Source organism: Cheilinus undulatus, linkage group 6 (assembly GCF_018320785.1).
Source record: "Cheilinus undulatus linkage group 6, ASM1832078v1, whole genome shotgun sequence".
Classification (NCBI taxonomy): domain Eukaryota; kingdom Metazoa; phylum Chordata; class Actinopteri; order Labriformes; family Labridae; genus Cheilinus; species Cheilinus undulatus.
The window spans coordinates 27,329,742-27,351,468 of NC_054870.1; the positions used below are offsets into that span (position 1 = coordinate 27,329,742).

Here is a 21,727-nt window from a genome sequence, read left to right on the forward strand (position 1 = left end):
TATTCATCCCTTCAAGTCAGTGTTAAGTAGATGCACCTTTGGTTGCAATCACTGGACTGAATCTGTGTGGATAAGTCTCATTCAGGCTTGCATATCCGGACACTACAATTTGACTCCATTATTCTTTGCAAAACTTCTCAAACTCTGTCAGGTTTCATGGGGATCAAGAGTGAACAACCCTTTTCAAGTCTAGCCACAAATTCTCTATTAGATGGACACTGCCTTAACTTCACAATATGAAATGTTGCCTCTCTATTAGTTGAATTTAAACAGTGCTTTCTATCTTTTTCACAGCAGCTTTTAGTGAGACGGTATGACTAGAAGTTTTTTTAAAGCTTGGATACTTTTGGATACAAATAATCCTTAAGGTAACAGAGATTTTATTGTTTTTGAAACACCTGAAATAGAAAACTGTCAAAAAATGTGACAGCCGTAGATGGAGAAGTGTCAGAAAGTCAAACCAATTAAAAACGATGGTGAAAAGAAAATTTAGAAAGTGAAGTGTTTGTAGAGGAAAGAGTGGTGGAATAAGGAGGTTTGATTTATTAAAGAGAAAATAAAAACAGAGTAGGGAAATTTGAGAGAGAGCGGGACAAAGATGGAAAGAAAGACAAAATGGAATGTGTCCCCCAAGCGAGTATTGTCTATTAAAACCATCTGGACTATGTTTCAATTCGGTCCAATTAAAGAGAAGTTTTGCGGTGCACGTTGTGTCTGTAACTGAGCTCAGTCCACACTTCAGAGTACTACAGCCAGAAACCTTGGTCCAAGGATAATAACCACCGGCCTCTCCGTCTCTTTCTCACTCTGCTCAGTTCCATGTGTGTTTGTTGACTTGAGGTTAACTTCAGTACCACTGTGTGGAACCATCAGGAGCTCTGTTGAAATGTGCGTCTGCATATTAAACTTTTCTACGTATCTTTGACTTTATACACAAGCATAATTCGGAGGTTAAACTTTAGCCCACATTTCTTCCCTTAGAGTTCCTTTTTTTTGTCTGTATGCAAGAACAGAAACGGCTGAAGTGGGGAGTTCATTGATTTAACTTCCACTTGATTATTTTTACGACAGACTTTTTTTCCTAACTTTTGTGCAGACTTGAGCAGCTCCAGAGAAGCAGAAGTTTCACATCTTGTTATAATGTCTCTCTTTTCATTGTGTTGCCAGAGCTAATGGCTCCACTTACACAATGGACATATAAGAATGTTGGACATGTGTTTGTTGTGGTTTTGGCTTAATGTTCTCCATCACCTTATTTTATTAAATGTAGTTTTTGCAGCACATAGAACATGTGTGAATGATCTCCCTTTGCCTTAATAGAGTTTGTGGAATAAAGGCTTCTGCAAGTGCATGAACTTAAGGAAAGCAGAGAGATGTTATTCTGATGTTAGCCTTAGAATATGGTTACTGTTATCCAGATGATATCGCCCTCAAGCCATTTAATCTTAACGTCTCACTTTGGTTTCTTTGGACCAAGGAAGATGTAGTCTCAGAGAGGCATGAAGTGGATTTTGTGTGTGTCTATCAAAATGCACAGAAACACTGGTTACTGCCCCTTTCTCTCCACTCTGCCCTCCTTCTCTCGGGCTTTATTCTCGTTCTATTTTTTTTCCTAAATCCCAACACCCTCTTTTTTTGACCTCAGTCTGAATGGCAGGTCAGACTGAATGTGACATCACTCTTGAGTAACACTTGTCATAGTTCACTTGTAACTCTCCACACCTCTTTACTAACATAAGTGCCAGGACTCCACAAAAAGCCATCATTAAAAAGCTGACTCTCCTTCTCCTCCTCTTCCTCTTCCTCTTCCTCACCATCATTTGCTCATTGATTTACTGGTCTCCACTGAACATCTGTTTCAACATGAAACCATAAACCATGCTCATGTTTACTTACCACACCATGCTTCCTATGTGTAATCTTTGTTGTTTTTTGAAACATAGTATCTTTTTGGATTGCTAGCCTCTCTGAATATGCTTCTGTTTGGCTTATTTTTCTGCTAAGCAGATCTAGGACAGATATCATTCCTCAGTATTTACTAATACCTTAAGTTCTTTATTTTATACTTCGTAAAGATATCCAGGAGAATGACGCTGATTTCTAATGGAACGATTTTGACCAAAACATCCCCTGATAGATGATGCTGTGAGGGCAGGGAGGGATGCCTTGCCTGAAGGAGAGACTGTTGTTTGTAACTATGAGGGTCTCACTCCCCTGCTGACTGACCCACAGCTGACCCTGACCTGCCATTAGGGAAACCTCATTACCACAGCATCGAGGATGATGGCAATGACGGAGAATAGCTATGTAGCATCAAAAACAGCAAGGGGTCTCGATGCTTGCTGTGAATGTCCTCAGTACAATTAATTGACCCAGTTTCTGCTATACTCTGTGACTCTTTACATTTCTATATGTTTGAGCGTTTTTTGGATGACCTATACCCTAGCAGTTTTTGATCGACAGGAGTAGACAGTCTCTCAGGCAGCTCATGTGCACAGAGGCAGCTGGCTCATTCTTAACCACTGTCCTGTCTCTTTGATAGATTTGTAGTCACTTAATCTCATTCTCTGCCTCAGCATGTACTAGTATGCGTCTTTGCCATCCAAAACTACTGAAAACAACTGTGCACATCAGCTCAATACCGATGCACCCAATGTCCCTACCACTAAGCATGGTCAGGGCCAGATCCCAATCAGCAATATATCAGCGATACCCAATACTCAGGTATCAGTATCGGTAGGGAAAAAATGGTTTTGGAACATCTCTAATGGTCATATCTGTTTACATAATACTGTCAGCAACGATTGGTGATGTGTGAAGAGCTTGGATGGTTGTCCATTTTCTTTGGGGAAACATTTTACCACTACCTGTTGTATCTCTGTTTCAAAGAGCAAGGAGACACTCAAAAACAAGGGATAAGGATAGAATCTTAAAAATGAGACTGAGTGTTTTTGAAGAAGTTTTTGGCCCCAGTGCAGACATTCAGAAATTGTGTGAGATTTTAAATCATCTTCATAGTTCTATTTGACCAGACTGCAGTACAGTTCAGATTTGCAAAGTTTATAACATCTCTTCCTTGTTTATGGAGTGATCAAATTAATTGATGGACAGCTACACATGTAGCAGTAACCTTTTGAATGAAGCTATTTCTGCACCTGTCAGCAGGTATTTTGGCCCACTCCTTGCGAGCAAATTGCTCCAGCTGTCTCAGGTTTGAAAAGTGCCTTTTCCAGACTGCATGTTCAGCTCCTTCCACACATGTTCAGTAGGATTTAGATCAGGGCTCACAGAAGGCCACTTCAGAATTGTTTGTTGGGTGTTTTTAGCTGTGGGTTTTTGTCGTTACAATGTTGGAGGACTTCTTGCCTGCGACTGAGACCAAGCTCTCTGACACTGGGCAGCACATTTTGCTCCAGAGTTCCTCAATAGTCTTGAGATTTCATTGTGCCCTGCACAGATTCAAGACACCCCGTGCCAGCCTCAGAACATAGCTGAGCCTCCTCCATATTTCACGATAGGTACAGTGTCCTTTTCTTTGTACTGTGCTTCATTTTTGCTTAGAGCTGACATAACTTGTCAGAAAGCCTGTCCAAAGGATATTCTCCCATGAAGCTTTGTGGCTTGTCAATATGCATTTTGTCCAATTCCAGTCTGGCTTCTTCATGATTTGCTTTCAACAGTGTTCATTATTGAATTTCCCATTGTAATTTTTAACTTAATATCTTTCTAGAGAGAAAGACTTTTAATTTACAACCCTATTTCCCAAAAGAACTGGGACACCATGTGTCACAGAATATGATCATTTGCAAAACCTGTGTCCTGTGTCTAAATGGACATAAGACAGAAAACATCAGATGTTGAAATTGAGACTTTCATAGTTTTTTGTTGGGGAATTATGTGCCACTTTTAAATTTGATGCCAGTAACAGATTTTATTTAAGTAGCACAGGATTATGGTTACCTCTCTGTATCATCAACTCTTTTTTAAACAACACTCTGAGAGTGAACTGAGCCGACACATTTCTGTAATTTGATAATGGAATCAAGTTCAAGTTCAAGTATGCTTTATTGGCATGAACAAATAATTATGTCAGTGCCAAAGTAGTACTTAACAGTACAGCAAGTGGAATGTTGTCCCACTCTTGCTTGATGTTTTCAACAGCTCAGGGTCTTCTGTGTCATATTTTACATGTCATTTTAAGTGTTTTCTGGCTTCAGATTTGATATGGGGCTCTCATTTTACCCAAAACAAAAAACTCTGTTTCAGTGTTTGATATATTGTGCTTCTTCAAATTAATATTGCATGCCCATGTTTTTTCAGTTCAACACGTTCTTGTTTTTTTTTTTTTTACATTTTCTCAATACCCCATCTTTTTGGAAATTGGAATGTAACTGTAATTTAACAGCATTTATGATTTGATATAAGATATGTAAGTGCAGATAAATGCTGCACTTACTGTGATAGTAAAGCAGGTGAGAGGCTTTCAAAACAGTAAGTTCTTTATGTGAAAAAAGGTCAGATTAAAGGGTGCTCAGTTCATTTGTATGATAGTGTCATGCTGAGTAAGAGATAGTTTAATGAAGGTCTGTTTTCTTGTGTTGATTAACAACAATTTAAGAAAAAAACATTGTAATGAGAATCAGCTCTTAACTTAATTTACACTTTTCTGAAAGATTTATTTAATGGGTTATTATTGCCTTTATTACACTGAAGGACAGTCGACAGAGTTGGAAACAGATATAAGAGTGTGGGGAATGACATGTGGGAAAGAAGCCACAGGTTGGGTTCAAACCTGGGCTGTCTGCTTGTTGGACGATAGCCTCTATACATGGGGCACAGCCTAACTGCTAGACCCCCTACATCAGTACTGGTCCTGGTTTTCTCGGTTGGTTCATCACTAATTAAAATATATTAAAACATATTACCATGTCAAAGAATGCTTTTCAGACATATATCACTGTGGTTTATATGCACTTTTTAATGTGTTTTATGGGTTTAAACAAGCACACCTCCATGTATTGGTAATACGGACTCTCCAGTCCAGCGCAGTCAGCCCCACCATAGCAGTAGTTCATTAAAGAGCTCGGCCTCATTTGCACCATCTGCTTCCTGTCTCCCTGTGAGCCTTCATTGTGCCACCGCCCCCACTCTCTTCCACCCTTTCCTCTCCACCTGCCTGTCTCGCTCTCCCTGTCCTTCTGCCTCAATGCTCAGCTGGAATGACAGCCAGAAATGGCAGCCTGCGGGACATCCTTACATCTGTTTTTTCTGTGTGTGTGTGTGTGTGTGTGTGTGTGTGTGTGTGTGTGTATATATATATGCAGTTTTCAGTGCCCTAGTCCTGTTTGAGTAGACTCATCATACACACTTAGTCACCTCTTCTATTCTGAAAGGAGTGTAGCCTTTTCCAAAACACTTAAACAAGGGCACAGATTTGCGCATCAAAGTTTTGACATTGAAGTAAAGAAATTTGTGTGTGATAAAATCTAATTCCATGCTTGCATAATACACCTTATAATGTATATGGTGATTGGATTTGAATGATCTTTTTTCCTGATAGTCATCTTATTATATCATGTATTTGGAGTAGAGCTATGTCTAACAATTTTTAATAATCATTTAACCACCTTTTTTATTTTTAGTTTTCTTGCATTTTACAAAGCAAAGCTTTCCAAACTTTCTAAAGCATTGAATAACATCTTTAACAACAAAGCAGTTATTCATGTAAGAGGCTCCAACCAAGACATCTAGAATTCAACAGATTAAATGCACTCATTAAAAGTTATGGCATGATTATGTTCTTTAAAACATTTGACAAAATAAATTTGAACAAAAGGTTACTAAGCTTTTTGTGAGAAAACCCATTTAGGTCTTTTATTAGCACAAACTGAAAACTAGTTAAAAAACACAAAAAGATGCAGGGTGTTTCAGACCATGAAAAATCCAACAATTTCCCGTTTGAGTTCATTTTTACTTTTTTTTATGTTTTTTTGCCAGTTATAGTGCAAAAAATTCAAGCAGCTTGGCTAAGTGGGTTGTCAGGTATGGTAGATGAGTGTTTGAGGTGTCACTGTATCAAAATTCAACAAACACTGAAATAGTAGTCTTCCATGCATGTAGAGACCCAGTTTTTGTCATGGTTTTAGATTTCTAAGCCCTTTTTAAACAATTTTAAGTTATCTTGCTTGTAAACTTAGACGGTTTTAAATATTTTTCAAATTGTGATTTTTATCTACTTTGGTATCGTTTATACATTTAGCTTATTCTGTTGAAATATGTAACCTATTTACTTCATCATGTGAATGCTACTTATCATGAGACTAGTTTTAACCCTTTCGGCATGGTTTATACAGTACGTGTGTGTTGAATCTATGACAAAGCTACTCTGTAGTGAGCACAGGTGGCCTTTTGTTCCTGTCCTGATGAAGGCCTGCATGGCTGATGTCAGCATGTCTGCATGTATTTATTTATTTATTGATTGGTTTCCCCCTGATGAGATTAAGATGTGTAAACTATCCATCTGTTTGCCTCATACCTCTTTCAATAACTTCTATTTGGATTTTGATGTTTCAAAAGGAATTTGATCTTGAATTTGTTGCATTTCCTGGTCTGAACATTGACAGCATCTTTCTGTTTCCAGAGCCAATGTTTTCATCAGAATCTCCATGATAATGTTTTAACTACAGGTTGCAGACCTCAATGGTGGGGCGTTTTGGGCCCATCTGTTGCAGACCTCTACAGTGTGGTGACCTTTACTGTGAGGCGTGAAGTGACATATAGTACATTACTCACACAGGAACCGGAATGACATACTAAATAACATATATTTACCCACGCCAATGAAATCGGCAGGGGGTTATGTAAAGGGTTCCGTATCTTTGTTTGTTTGTTTGTTTGTATGTGTACAAGATAACTCGAGAACTGAAAGTCGGATCTTCACCAAACTTTTAGGGAATATTGGGATAGTGACAGGAAAGAATCAGTTAGATTTTGGTGGTGATCTGCGCACCCGTTCGATTTTTCTTGGACTTCGAAATTTTGAACACCATAGTAATCAATGGGAGCATTGGCGCTGCTTAGGCGTGGGTCTGCCGCCTCAGACGGCCATTCTAGTTTCTTCTTGTGGTAAGAGGTTACGGTAAATGGCTATTTTTCACAACAGCAGAATTTTATTAATAGTAATTGAACATTTACCAAGGGGGATAAATTTAACACACCAAAAACTAATGAAAACCCAAATAGGGTAAGGGGGTGAGGGGAATAAAATTAAAAATAACACCACAAACTAGGAAACCCATACAAGGGTAAGTGCGTCACTTCCCGCCCCATGGCTGAGGTTGCCCCTTTGTAGAGGTCTGCAACAGATGAGCCAAAAATGCCCCACCATAGAGGTCTGCAGCCAGATGCCTCTCACAAGGTGGGCAAGTGAATGTTGTGTTTTATAAAATATTTTCTTACACAAATACAAACCTAAAAATAGTACAACCATGAAGAAATCTTGCAGCTGTTAGTTTTCGGGAGCTGTATAATCTTTAATATACCATTTCTTCATAGACAATATTGAACAGTAAACTATATAGGGGATGACATAAGTCAGCTATTTTACCATATCCTGCTAAACTAACTTAAATGGCTGTTACCAGTTTTTTTTAATCAGGTGTGTTTCCTAAAACTGTGCTATTTTTGGGATTGTGATTATTATAGTACATTACAGGCCCAGGTTTATGATTTTTCCTCAGAATCTGATCAATTAAAAGATGTTTAATAAACTCAGATGGCTTGAACAATTTTGCAATTGCCATTTTCCAAATTAGTGTTTATCATAAATAACTATCTAAATATCTCATTAAGATTTAATGGTTAGTGTAATCAGTATGTCGTTAGATCAAATGAAAAAATCCTTTCTCCTTTACTGTTCTCTTCACTAAGTGGGCAATAAATCAGCAGCTTCGACTTTTCATCGTCTATTAGATTTACAAAAACAGAACCTTTACATGATTAAGCTTGAACAGTGCCTCTGTGAATGACCAGACTCCTGCAGGACATAATGCAGCGTGAAGTATTATTTATCTGACAAGGTTTGTCTGTGCCTGTGAGGGCCCCCACTGAATACACAGGAGCTTATTTGCCATACAGCTGTGTCCCGATGATTCAAAGACCTCCTGCTGGACGTCAGTTTGTGATGTCATTCTTTTTTTTCTGTTGAAACTCAGCTTGATCAAATTATGATCTCAGTTTAAGGTGGCTCAAGCCATCTGTATGTATTTCAATGTGAGTTTGTAACTGATAAGAGTTTCAAAATATGTGTGGTCATTGTCATCAACACCTGCTCACACCTAGCACACTGCTCTCTGGTGTGTGTTATATGTGTGTGTGTTTTCTTCCTGGTCCTTGGCAGGCCAACACAGTCTAACCTTGTTGCTCATTGTGCTTTAACAATGACTGGTAGAACATACAGGCTTTGTCAGAGCTCATAAATTTACTCTCTAACAGCCAGATAAATGTGGGGTGATGTGCAAGTTTATACAGTACTAGATGATGCACAGTGGTACTCTCATCAGTTTCTGGATTCTTGTGGGAGAAGCCAATATTAGCCTTCATCAATTTAAGCTCAAGATATTACCTCTGTCCTTTTACAAAAATATTAATCGCTGAAAACACAAAAACCATAATACAGGTACAGTTTTAGAAGCTGGAATCTTTGTTATTCCTTTAAATGCTTTTTTTGTTGGTTAAATACCAGCCAGTACAATATTTTTTTTAGAGACATGACAACTTTAGGGAGGAAAATGCAGAGACTAGTTATATAACCGCTCTCCTTGTATCAGAAATGTCCCGAAGAAGTGGGATAAGTCTCACTCTCGACAGCAGTAGCTCTCTGTGCTTGTGGCCATAGGCTCACAGTTTGCACACCTACACCAGTAGGTAACTTAAATCACAGAGGCTTTCTGGGTGAAAAATTAAATGCTTCACAAATTTTTGATACAGTTTACAATTTAACCAGCATTGTTTCTGAGCCCTTTTTTAACCATAAACTTGCTGAATTATATGGAGCAACTGTATCTGTCTGAGGTGCTTTATTTCCTGGCTTCCTGGTCAGTGCCCACAGCGCAGTCTGCTTAAAGGGTTATCACTCACTGAAATCTCTGGAGGCCAATGCCAACTATTGCAAAGTTAAAGACTTGCTGAGGGCATTGCTCACTTTTGGATCAGAGCATTGTCTGTTTAAAAAATCTCAATTATTACTCAATTCCTTGGTCATTCAAAAATTATTGGGATGCACCATATTATTGGCAGGATATGGGTATCGGCAGAGGTTTTGTATTGTATCAGACATTTACAGCTGATATATACTGACTGCAAGTATCTGCCTAAGCTACCTCTATATAGCAGCTGTGTATGAATAAGAATGTGAGGTTTTAGGGAGGACAAACAGACCTTCGTCAGCCGAAAACTTTTTTTTGTTCATCCTCATTCCTTCAAATTTAAAGTGTGTTCTAAGAACAGAGGTTTTAGATCTTTATATATCTGTTTCAATGCTGGTATTGGCTAAAATATATTTTTAAGTTTTAGATAAATATTGAATATCAGCAGTAATCCTTGTTGTTAGCAGTACAGAACTTTTTTAAAAAAGGTTATCATATTAGGTGCATATCAGAAATTATTTGCTCTGCAATATGTCTGTCCTGGCCCTATTGACATGAGCAGTGCAACGTCCATTCCTGCTTTCAATATGACCACGCCCCCATTTTTTTGGGAAACAACCCTTGGATTAACATTGGTTAGCGATGCAATTAAAAGCCATTATGTTGTGTTTTGTGCCTTAAACAATTAAAAAGCCATAATTTAAGGCATGTTTTGTTATTCTCAAATGAAGAAAGAGTGTCAAAGAGTAGTTCTGTGTTTTTGGCTAAAACCAGAGAGGATTAAAGCATGCAAATGTTGGACTGGTGCTGTGTTCTTCATGACTTTAAGCTAGCGATCGCTCTGTGACAGCAGTAGCTGTCTTCTGTCTGCCTGTTAACAACTTTTTCACACATTTACAAACTTATTTACCACATTCAAGTGTTAAGATCCAACACACATAAGGTATGTCATGTCATTTTATGACATCTTCAGTCACAAAATGATACTGGTTATCCAGTTTGACAGAGGGAGCCTGAACACATCCTCATGCACATCTATAATGTTGCTCATATTGTTACTAAGCAATTATTTTTTTCATAAATGGCCCACATTATATGTTTATCTCACTGGCCATTGGATTGTAGTTCTCAATAGCTGTTTAACCATGCCGTTCATTTTTATTGAATGATTTTCTTTAGACAGAGGAGGGGCTGGCATCGTTTAGGCAAAGTACCTGGTGGGTTGCTCTCATCCATATCAGCCCGTAAATGTTGGCTTACTGCGTCTGTAAACTGTTGTACTTTGACTGGCAAATCTGCTCATGTTTTTGATACAAATCAGTTCAGATAAGATTGATTTAGCAAGATTTAAAAACAGTTCATTAAGTTAGTTTTTAATTAATTTTTGGAACATCTTAGTAAAAAGTTAGATTTGATCTTGTTGGCTCATATTTCCTATAGAGAATTTTGAAAGATGTTTCTTTCACTTGTTATCCTGAGTTACTTTTGACTAAAGTATTCAGTGTCAGAGAAAAGTAATGGCCACTGTATGTATTTTGTTCTAAACTTAAGCTTTATTTACTGTGACAATGTGTTGACTGACCGATAATACATTTGAATATTTCAATATGTGCTTATGTTTCTGTGTGCATGACAGATGACAAGTTGACAGCTTTTGGTTACAACAAGCTGATGTTGATGATATCAGAGGGCAAGAACATGTTGGGTAAGGTTACTGAGATCTTTGGGCAATGATGATGATGATACACACACACACACACACTCACACGGGGACCGCAGCTGAAGGCCAACAAGTATGACATCCAATTTCTTGACCACTTGCTCTTTTACTCCTGAAGGCGATGAGATGACCGACCCTGTTACTGCTCTTCATAAACACACAAGCACATCCTTAAGGGTCTTGATGTCAGCGTTCTTACTTGCCTTGAATGAGTTGCTTCAATCAAAATGCAATGAAAAATTCTTTGACTGATTTCACATGGTGTATTACAATCTTGTCAAGGCTCTCCCACATTTGATTACGTCGTATGTTATACTATAAGAGTCTGTCCAGCATTAGTGATGGTTCTCTCCTTGACTGGTTCATACTTAAAGTTGTCCAAAAATGATAAAGGCATTTGCAGTGGGAAACATTCTCAAATAGCCAACAGAGTATGCCTCCACTGACACACAGACATGCATACAATAAGTCCTTGACTGTCTCGCCCTGCAGCTCACTCCTGGTGGGATGAGATCATTATTACTGGCTAGCTGATGGACCTGGAGGACAGGGGTGTAGACTGTATTTATGACTGTGTATGTGTGTATCCCCTGTCATGTCCTGTGTCCAGGCATGCTTCCAGGGCCAGGCTGAGTGAGTGATGAACATACAGTGGCAGGCCCAGTGATGACTGAGTGAGATCCAGGCACTCAGGCCTCAGCGAAGGATTGAAGGTTGGGTAGAAGGTGGAGCAGAGGGGGGAGCAGATAGATTTAGAGGCATGGAAAGGCCTCAGTTGAGCTGAGAGGGGTTTCTTTTCATTTCAGAAGAGGAAAACAACCCCATGGGTGTTATAAAAGGTTATGTATTAATACAGGATGGGTTGAGGAGGCGGGAAACTAATCCTCTTGTGGATTAGTTATCAATGTCCACTCCAACATAATTGACGCACGTCAGTATGAGGGTATTGACAGTTTTAAAGTTTAAAACACAAAATCTGTTTTCAAGCATGCGTAGAGCCTAAATACCTTAAGCCTGTCAGGCTTTTCTGTGCTGCAAGGTGGCAATGATAGCTACAGATTTGCTAACGCTACTTGTCCTGCATAACATTATTTAGCAGCCTGTCATCTTTCTGCTAGCAGGCTAGCCAGATAGCTTCTATGCTAACCTGTTGTATTTCATTCTCCTTAGACAGCTCTGTGTGCCTGTCACTGAGGTGCTTGGTGATCTTGCACGTGTTTGCTGTTACGACTGTTGAGTAGCACTTTTAGCATGCAGGTTCAATAAGTCTGGTGTTTGGCGTCGGGTCTGTGGGTTCTGTTCATTGGTGCACGCGGAAGTGTAACGGTGGACGATGTGCTATTGTTGTTATGGGGTGCTTCTTCCCATGAGTAGAGCCAGCTGACAGCTGTCTACTTTGTTGTTGACACTCTGCCAACACTGCTTACACTGCCATCTGGTGGAAGATCTAAGTAAAACTCTAAATTCTTCCAGCCTGTTCAATACATAGACTGTAGAAAGAATTGGACAAAGCCTTTGTGACGTCAGCCATCTGCTTATAATAGGCGGATTCAAACTACTTTTGAAGCCAATCCGTGGCGGCTGCCATATTGAAGTCGTGGTCTCAACCGAACTTTGGATCAACCTAATGGACCGCCCAGTAAGCTTGACTTCCTGTCAGCTAGCTAGCTAGCATTCTGGTTGACTGAAATGTTGCTTCTGCCTGTCGAGCTATCTGTCAATCAAATGAGCTGCGCAAATCGGCGTGCAGTGAGGTTTTTCCTAAATATAATCAAAACACACTTTTGTGATACAAAAGAATTCACCCACTGTACAGTGAGAGCACATGAAGACATTATCTAATGGGACATGTTTGGTTTTTTGGAACCAGGCTGTAAATCAGTTTATTTCTCGTGTCAAAAACCACTTTTAAACAGGTGTTCAGATGGGACTTCCGGTGTTCCTGCTGCCAGCCTCAAGTGGACACTTGCTGTATTGTAATTTTTTGCACTTCCGCATTGGCTTCATTTTTCAGGACTGGAGGTTGCCACTTGGTTTAATAGGGTGGTGCAGTCGTGACATAATTTTGTAGGCAAACCTGGAAGTTTGCATTGCATGGGTTCCCTCGGTGTTGAGCCTATGGGATTTTTCAGTGGGTTTTTGGATTATTGCTGAAAATAAGCTCTGTGTCCAATAAAAGTTTATGATACTTACAATTTTTTTTTCCATAAAGATAATCTTCACTAATTGATAATATAAGCATCATATCTGGGTCGTTAATTTAAGTGACAAAAGTAAAAAGCTAACGTCATGCTATAATGAACTACAACACGGTCAACTGAATTTAATGTCATCACCCGCGGATACAAGTGAATGGCAGGCTCAGTTCCTGCACTTTGGATGATGACGTATAGTCTTCCCGGCAAACGCTGTAGTCCTTGTTAGCTGTCTTTTAGCAACCGTCTTTATCAAGATGTGAAAGGATACACAATTCAAAGGTGGGGCACGTTTCAGATGTATTTTATGTTGTAGGATAAAATGTTAAACCCTCTTGAACTTGTGTTCACCACAGACCTTATTTCAGGCATTTAACTGAAAACTCATTCAAAAATTCCGTAGACTGTCAGACGAGGGAACCAGAAGTGCTAAAATGCTAACTCACTACCGCGTTTTAGGACTCATTCCTGCACCACTCTATATCTACCAGTGACTTGAATCAGAACCATATTTGATCAATGAGTGTTACCAAAACGCCAGGAAATTCTAGTACTGTACCGTTTGAAATAAAAAGTACCAAAAAAATTTAGAAAATTTTGGTATACTGAGCAACACTACTCTATACCTGTATTGCCCAGCGCTGTATTGCTTCGCTGTCTCCTGCTGCGTGTCTTTTAATCAATCAGCTGCTTGCTCCTGCCATTTGGTTCACATACACACGGCCACGCATGACTAACAAACCAGCAGAATTTTGGACAGACAAGAGCTTAATGACCAACAAACCGACCAACTCACTGGAAGGTGTCAGCCCTAGTTTAATTTCTAATATGCTTAAAGACTGGTGCAGAAAATGTGAATACGGAAACTCTCATGGCAGTCTTTGGGAGGAACAACAATGATTAAGAGATGACAGTTAAAAATTAAACATGCATAGCTGAAAACGAACATTAAACACTGTTATAATTAATTATGGTTAAGGGAGAAATTGGTAGAAAGCTTTGAAATTCACTCCTGATTCTTGTTGATTTTCTTCTGAATCTCTGTCTGTATTATTTGCTTTTCACTTTGACCAGAGCCCGTCGAAGCTAACTTTAAACAGTGTTCGATTGCTAACATAGATATCTTTTAACCATTTCTCAGCTATGCTCAATGCCTTCCCCTTTTTTCTCTGTTTTCCTGCTTTCCATCTTTCTTTAAACCATTAGAAAAAGAGAGATATTGAAACTCTTAACCAGACAATTACATTGAAAAGCCTTGTCAGTCTTCTTTATTTTTAACTAAGAATTATAATTAGCTTCAAAAGGCTTTCCTTCATGGAAAGCATTCTGTGGTGTCACACCATGGTCTTATAGCAACAAGGCTGTGTCTCTTGAAAAGAGCATACATGCGCATGTGTGTGGCTCACCATGGCTGGACCTTTGGCATTCGCAGGTGGTGGACAGTGACTATCTGCCAGCCTCATCCATATCACCCACAGCCTCCCTCTCCTCCCAACATGCCTCACCGGTGGTCAACCTCTGTCCCGTCTCCTGCCCCTCCTTCCACCCACCCTCTGTGCCATCCTCCCCTAGGGTCCCACTGCTCTCTGTGATGGTCCAGCGTGTGACAAACATGTGATGAGTCTGTGTGACATGCCATGTGTGTAGCAGCGATTTTGGATGCGTGTGCGTACATGCTGGTGTGTATGTACTTTTGCGTGATACAAGCAGAGGCCTTTCCTGCTCCCAGATTGACATGAGTGTCTGTGAGGCTTTGCTCTTTTCAGACGTGCCTCACACTGGCAGTTGGAGTTTATGTGTGTGTGCGTGAGCCTGCCTGCCTTCTAGCGCCTTGCTGGAGACTGACGGCCCCTGACACCTGCCATTTGGACGCTTTTCTCTGTGAAAAATGTCATCGTCTTCAGACCCGACGTGTGTGTCTATTTGGGACTTAGACATAGTGCGTTCCTCAATTTGTCTCCCTGAGGTCAAGCTTTGCAGCTGACTGAACAATAGACCCAAGCTGTTTGAGCAGCCGGGACAGAGAAACTTATGTGTGTGTGTTTCTGTAGTATGAATATATTTTGGGCTGGTGACATGTGACCACCACAGCTCCATGTAAAGCAGCAAAATGAGGCCAGTCCAAGTGTTTTGAACATGAACCGAGTTATGAACAAAGAAGTTAAGAGATTAAGCCAGTGTACATGGCATCTTTTTTGTAAAGGCTCCTTAGTCTTATGTTTTGTACCTTTAACGGCAAGAAGTTATTTCCTACTGAGTTCTTCAACAACTTCATTGTATTGTACTGCAGGTGAGGTTACACTCTTTACCTTATAACAGCTTTTTTTTGGTGTGATTGACCTATTGCTAATTCTCACTCTAATAGCCCACTCGGATAGTTTGCAAGCTGCCTAAGATGACATTAAAAGTTTCATTTGGGTAGGCAACTACAACAACCATAGTTGACATTTAAGACCAATTATCAAAGACCAAGTCATAAAGAACAAAATCCTGAGTTCAAAGATGATATGATAAGTTGATGTTATGAAGCTAAAGTCGGCCATAATGTAAGCAGTGATTAGCTAACTTATGGTAACATTAGCAAAGTTTGCTGCAAGGTGAAGTTACAAGTGGTGTTAGCAACATAATATTTGAGTTTGTATGTACTTGTCACTTTGTTTGACTATTTTTTTTAAGTTGGAACTGTATACATTTCAGAAAGAAATCATGGGAAAATTCCAATTATCACTATTATTAAAATATCAAAATAGGTCAGTTGCCCAGTTTTTTGACAAAGTATATTTTGAAAAGTATATAAAAGAAAATGAGAAAAGTTGCGAGAGAGACTTTAGCAGTAGGGTGGGGGTGGCAGAATTTAAGGTATTGATATTGTAAAAGCATGTTAGCTGTTTTCTGTACTGTTCAGAATTGAAATCTAACACAAGAAAATAAGACAGTAAACATCAATTTATATTACAGTTATAATTAGAACATTGTGGAGCTTTTTTCCTGAAAATACATAATGCCCCTTTTACCTAATTTGATTTGAGTTTCAGCATATTTTGGTTCCAGCTTATAGAGGCATATGGAGACGAAAAACCCTCTAAATCACTGATGTTAAATCAGTCAGTAATTTTAATTTTAAAGCATTATTATTCATTTCTTATGATTGCTTTTTCATGATTATTCTAAAAGCATAAAGGGTGCAAATGTTTGCTTATTCCGGCACCTTAATGCAAATAAAAATGTTTCTTTAACTTTTCCCCATTTCTTTTTTTTTTCTTTGTCAGATATGATAATGGCTTTGGGACACAACCTTTTGGCATTTGAGATTTAAAATCTATTCTGGGCAAACTGAAAATAATCAATGACCAGAAACAATCATAACTTGCAGCCATGTACTTTACTCTTAGTTGTGAAAACAACTAACACATTTTGCTCTGTCTTTTAAAATTAATGATTTTTTTCTAAAGCAATGAGCTTTTTAACACATTTTTAAGGAGCTGTTACACATCCACAAGACAAGCTTCAAGGTTTTTGTCATTTCTCAGAATATGGAAACTTACAGTCCAAATATCACAAGTCTTTAAAGGTGCCTGTATGATTTTGAGCAGTCTGTCTACAAGGGTCAACCCTTAACTGATTGGCACTCTAGTCTCATTGACATATTAAGATCTGCTCACCCCTTTCCACCTCCCTCACACTTATTGTCTGGTGTATCAGATCAGTCGGGGATATTATTGCTCCTCTTCTTCTCTGGCTGATATGATGAGTTTTTTTTAGTCTAGATTAGGACCTTGTGAGCCAGAAGGCTGTAATGAGGTATCAAAGTGAGTATCCATCTCTTCCAGAGTCGGCTGTCTTGGAGGGGGCAGCAGGGGCCTAATCACAATGTCTAAGAGTAAGTGTGTGTGTGTGTGTGTGTGTGTGGGTGTGTGTGTGTTGGTGTGTCAGGCCCAAGGGTGTGTCTCAAAGACGGCTGGTACGGGGGCAAATAGGGGAGCCAGTTTTTGACTTTGCCCCAGGATGGGACAGGGCTAAAGGCTGGCCTGTGTTAGTGCATAAGTGTGTGTGGGTGTGGGTGTGTGTGTGTACAATTGAGGGGGCAAACGAGTGCGAATAAATGATTAGCCTACAGGGCCTACCGAGTCATCGCTTTACACCAAGAGGCCAACATTGACTTTGTGTCTTCAAGTGTATGTGTCCATGCTTTGACCGTCCACTGAGGCTAGAGAGCTGAAGAACAGACAACCTTCTGCTGTCTGACAGGATGATGCCCTCTCTATAGCACAGCCATGGAGGCTGAGGCAGTGAGGGCTCAGAGCTGTATCCATGGCAGTGCTGTTACCCAGCTGCCCCAGTGGCAGCCTTAATTAGGTTGGACATGATAGGGGCTGCTGGCCTCCCTCTCCATTAACTCAATATCCTTTGTGTGTTTTTCTGTGTTCTGAATTATACCTTTTTACTTTACACTTTTGTCCTTTTTTCCTCTCTTTACTGAACAAACTGATCTTTTTCTTGACCTCTTTTGTTTGTTCTCTCTAAAAGAGAATATGGGTGGGGTAAGAGCTCTTGATGTGTTTTTTATTTCCATATAGTGCCACTGAAGGCCTTGTAGAGAGAATGACATGATATTTTGTTTGATGTATACTAGGGCTGGGGAATTATTCTCAGTTACATCAACATGGGGATATGAGCCTTTGATTCTCAACTAGGATTTTCATGTTACCAGATTTTAAACTTTGAGTGGATCAAATCATATTGATACCTGTTAAATATTATGGCAGTAAAAGTAGAAGTCCCAATACTGGCTTATATTTTGCTTTATTTATCCCAAAAATGCTGGCACCAAAAGTTCCTCACTGTACAAATTGTTCAAAGTAGTGGTTGTTATTTTTATAGTATGTTTCACTCTCTATTTTGGTGATTTACAGATTTTGAAGCCTTGTGTACTTTTTGAAGCTGTTGAACAGGACTGAACATTGAGACTTTTTTTTTAACCACAATGTGCGCATGTGCAATGGTCATATTGTGAAGACATGTTAGTCATGTAGTATGAACCAAAATTGCGAGTTTTCTAAGTTCTGTGACTAACATGCATTTAAGTTGCCTGAAATCCCTATCAAAAGCCAAAGAAGTGAGCTCTGTGCAGGCAGAGTCTGTGCATGTATGTTTAGGCTACAGGTGACGCTGCTGCAGTCACAGATATATAGCTATACCGACATGACACTTCAGGGGGAGATGTTCACTTAAGTGAGGCTGATCCTAGGTGAGTGGATTATGACTAAGAGTGGCACCTTTTCCACATTCTTGTTAAAATATGGTCCATTAATGGCATAGATATGCCAGTTGTTTATAGGTTTTTTTTATAGGTCTTTGAATCTACTAAATCCCAAATTTTTTCCATAGGATTCAAATCTGGACTTTGACTTGGCCAGTCCATCAGTTCCAGTAGTCCAGATTCCTTTTTCTTGGTCAAATAGTCTCTGCACAGCTGCTTGGGGTCATTATCTTGTTGGTATATGAACCCACGACCAATCAGATTCAGTCCAGAAGGGATTCCATGATGCACTAAGATGTTGTGGTAGACGTTCTTGTTCATGATACCACCCATTTTCACGATGCTGACCGAAGAGTTCAAACTTGGACTCATCCGTCCAGAGTACCTTCTTCCAGTCATCAACGGTCCAGTGTTTGTGCTCCCTGGCGAATCTGAGGCGTTTCTGGATGTTTGCAGGCCTCAACAATGGCTTGTTAGCAGCTATTCTTCCGTCAGTCGTCTGCTTCTGGTCATTCTGGAGACTTTCTCAGACTCTGATCTAGAAGCATTCATCTCTGGCTGAAGATCAGCAGTGATCTTCCTTCTGTCTCTAGTACTTAAAATCTTGAGGTGTCTGACTGCTACTCTTTGTAAGTAGCAGTCTCAGCAATTGACTCCAAAGCATACTTGACCACACTGTGAGAACACTTTATGTCTTTCCCTATTTGTCTCAGAGACCATCCTTTTTATACCCAAATTTGAGCTGGCTCACTGGGCTTCTCTGAGAAGTCAGAAATTAATCAAGCATAACATTCAACCACTAAATCTCATTTTTCTGTTCAGGAATGCAAGTAAATAACTATAATTTGACATATTAATCAAGAAATAATAATGTGCTTTACTATTTTTTCAGTTTATTTGTAAATCGGTATATTTAAAAAGTCATGGATAACAACAATAATAATGATATTTTAGCATTAAAAATATCATTTGGGTTAAAGAGCTTCTACATATTGGTGTATTAACCATTGTAGGAACATAAAAAAAGATTTTGGTAATTACCAATGCTGTTAATTTAGGGCAGCTGTGGCATAAACCTTACTTTGGGTGGTGGTCTAATAAATTTGTTAAGCACTGTATCTATATATCTCAGAAGGATAATCTATCATGATGGCCGTTTTTTGGAATAACATGAAGCCCTTCTGTCAATCATTAAACAATGGACATTGCGCTGTTTTAAAATGTGGCATCAAAAAAATTAGAATTTCAAATGATTTTTGACAACCAGCCAATGACAACCAAACCAAAAGTCTGAACTAATCTCAATAAATATGAATAACTAATGATTCAGATCGATTAGGCCTTCTTTCTCAGCATATATCTGAATTATTGCATGGAGGTCTGGATATAATGGCCTTGCTTTCCCACCACTTTGATGCAGTGGTATAAATCTAAAAACTATAATGAGTTACCATCACCTTAAATTGAATCAGTCATTAAGTAACAGAAAAATGCTTTATAGATTTACGGCAGAAAACCAGCAGCTAGATTCTATGAAATACACCTAATATTCTCTCTTAAGTAACTGTTTAATGAAACTTTATCTTGATATAATAATATTAAACTATGCTATTGAACATCCCATGTTTTTCTCACACCATGGACAATTTAGAATGGTTTCATACTTTTTCTCCATCTTACTCAGCATTAATTAGTGTGTATTTGTGTTCCTTTGTGTCCCTGTTTGCGTGAGGCCGAGTGTGTCAGCTTAATGACCAGCTCGGCTCTGACCTCGTTGAAGGTCATGTGCCAGTGCTCGTTAGCAGTGTCACCATGGCGATATGTCAGCTGTCAGCACGATGGATAGGGAGCTGACAAAAAGAACAGTGAGGCGGAGGAGGGGGCTGAACAGAGAGAGAGGGAGGGAGGACAAGTTCATTTAAATGTGATTCTCATCAGAAGGCCTCTGCCACTCCTCATTAACAAGATACTTGTAATTGGCAAGGTTGTAGTGGCAAGGTCCAGGCATCTGTTAATGTGTGTGTGTGTGTGTTGTTTGTGTGTACCACAGAAGGCCTCATTCTCAGTTGTGGACGTTGGGGAGGTGCTGACCCCCTCTTCATTTTGGTCAGCCCTGAGGAAACAGCCCCCCTTTCTTCTCTCAGTCTTTCCTTTCTCTGTATCTCCATCCACCCGAGAGAACAGGAGGCCTAAACAACATGACAGCTTCTGTTGTATTTCAGTTGTATTATCTCGGGTATCACTGCCTTTGTTGTACCACCGTCCCGTCTGTTTTGTGATGGATGATAAGCGGCCTACTTTAGACTGAATACATTAACATGGGAACAAGGGATATCACTTCTTGTCATGTAAAAGCAGTTAATTTTTTATAAATCTAAATAAAAATGGTATAATTCAAACCATAATAGATGTGTATCATTCAAAGAAATTTAAAATAGTATCTACATTATATCAACACCTAAAGGAGAGAAGAGGAAATATGCTGTGTATAAAACAGAAATGGTAAAAAGAGTTAAATGAGCATATCTCAGAGGAAGAATGGTTAGATACATGGAGAACACAACAATCTTCTACATCCTCACGCACCTGGAGAGAACATTGCTGGAAGAATATCATAAGGTTCTTTGTCACACCTAGATTAGGAGTAAATATTTGTCTACTGATGAGATGAGATAATTTTTTTATGTGTGTTTTAGGGCCTTAAACAGGCCTCATCTTTTAACCAAAACTTTCCAGAATTCTGGCTCCGCTGATGAAAACATTTCATTGAAGAATAGGAGATTTAGTGCCATAATGCTGACATTATTAACCACCAATTTCAATCGTTGTTGGTACTGAAATACTTTTGCAATAGGCTGGAGTTGCCCAAAATAAAAATATAAAAATACAAAAATAAGTAGGAGCTTTACCGGCCTTGGGGAAGTGTCAGTTAAGGCAGAAACTTTGTTTTTAATTTCAGGTTTCCAAAAGAATAAACAAAAGCAACCATCATCTTCTACCTCTTGTGCCTAAATCAGAAATATTTGTTTTATTGTCAGTCTCATCCATGGTTGGTATTCTTTACACACTGAGATGCTGTAGTACTTGCCTATGGCCTCCAGATGTCAGTAGTGCCCCATAAATAGCACTGCAGTGGTTGCCTGACTTTGGCCTGTCCTTTAACAAAAATCCACATCCATACTTTTTGTAGTCTTATGGTTGAGGTTTGAAATACTGTATGATGAAGCATCTCAGTTTAAAATCTTACCGTGTTTTTGTTGCTCTAATAGCTCTAATAATTTCATTATTGATTCCTTACTTCATTTGTGAAATCTTAGAAAAATAATTTAAATGGGCTTATCCAGTGAATGTGGAAGTGTTATAGGATATATTTAACTAGAATCTGACAAAAAGAACTTAGTAATGT

General features: G+C 39.1%; 1 protein-coding gene across 1 annotated transcript in view; it reads left to right on the top strand.

Annotated features, from left to right (window-relative positions):
- The window catches only part of srbd1 (S1 RNA binding domain 1), a 78,366-nt gene that overhangs the window by 14,246 nt on the left and 42,393 nt on the right, over nt 1–21,727 (top strand). The window lies entirely within an intron of this gene.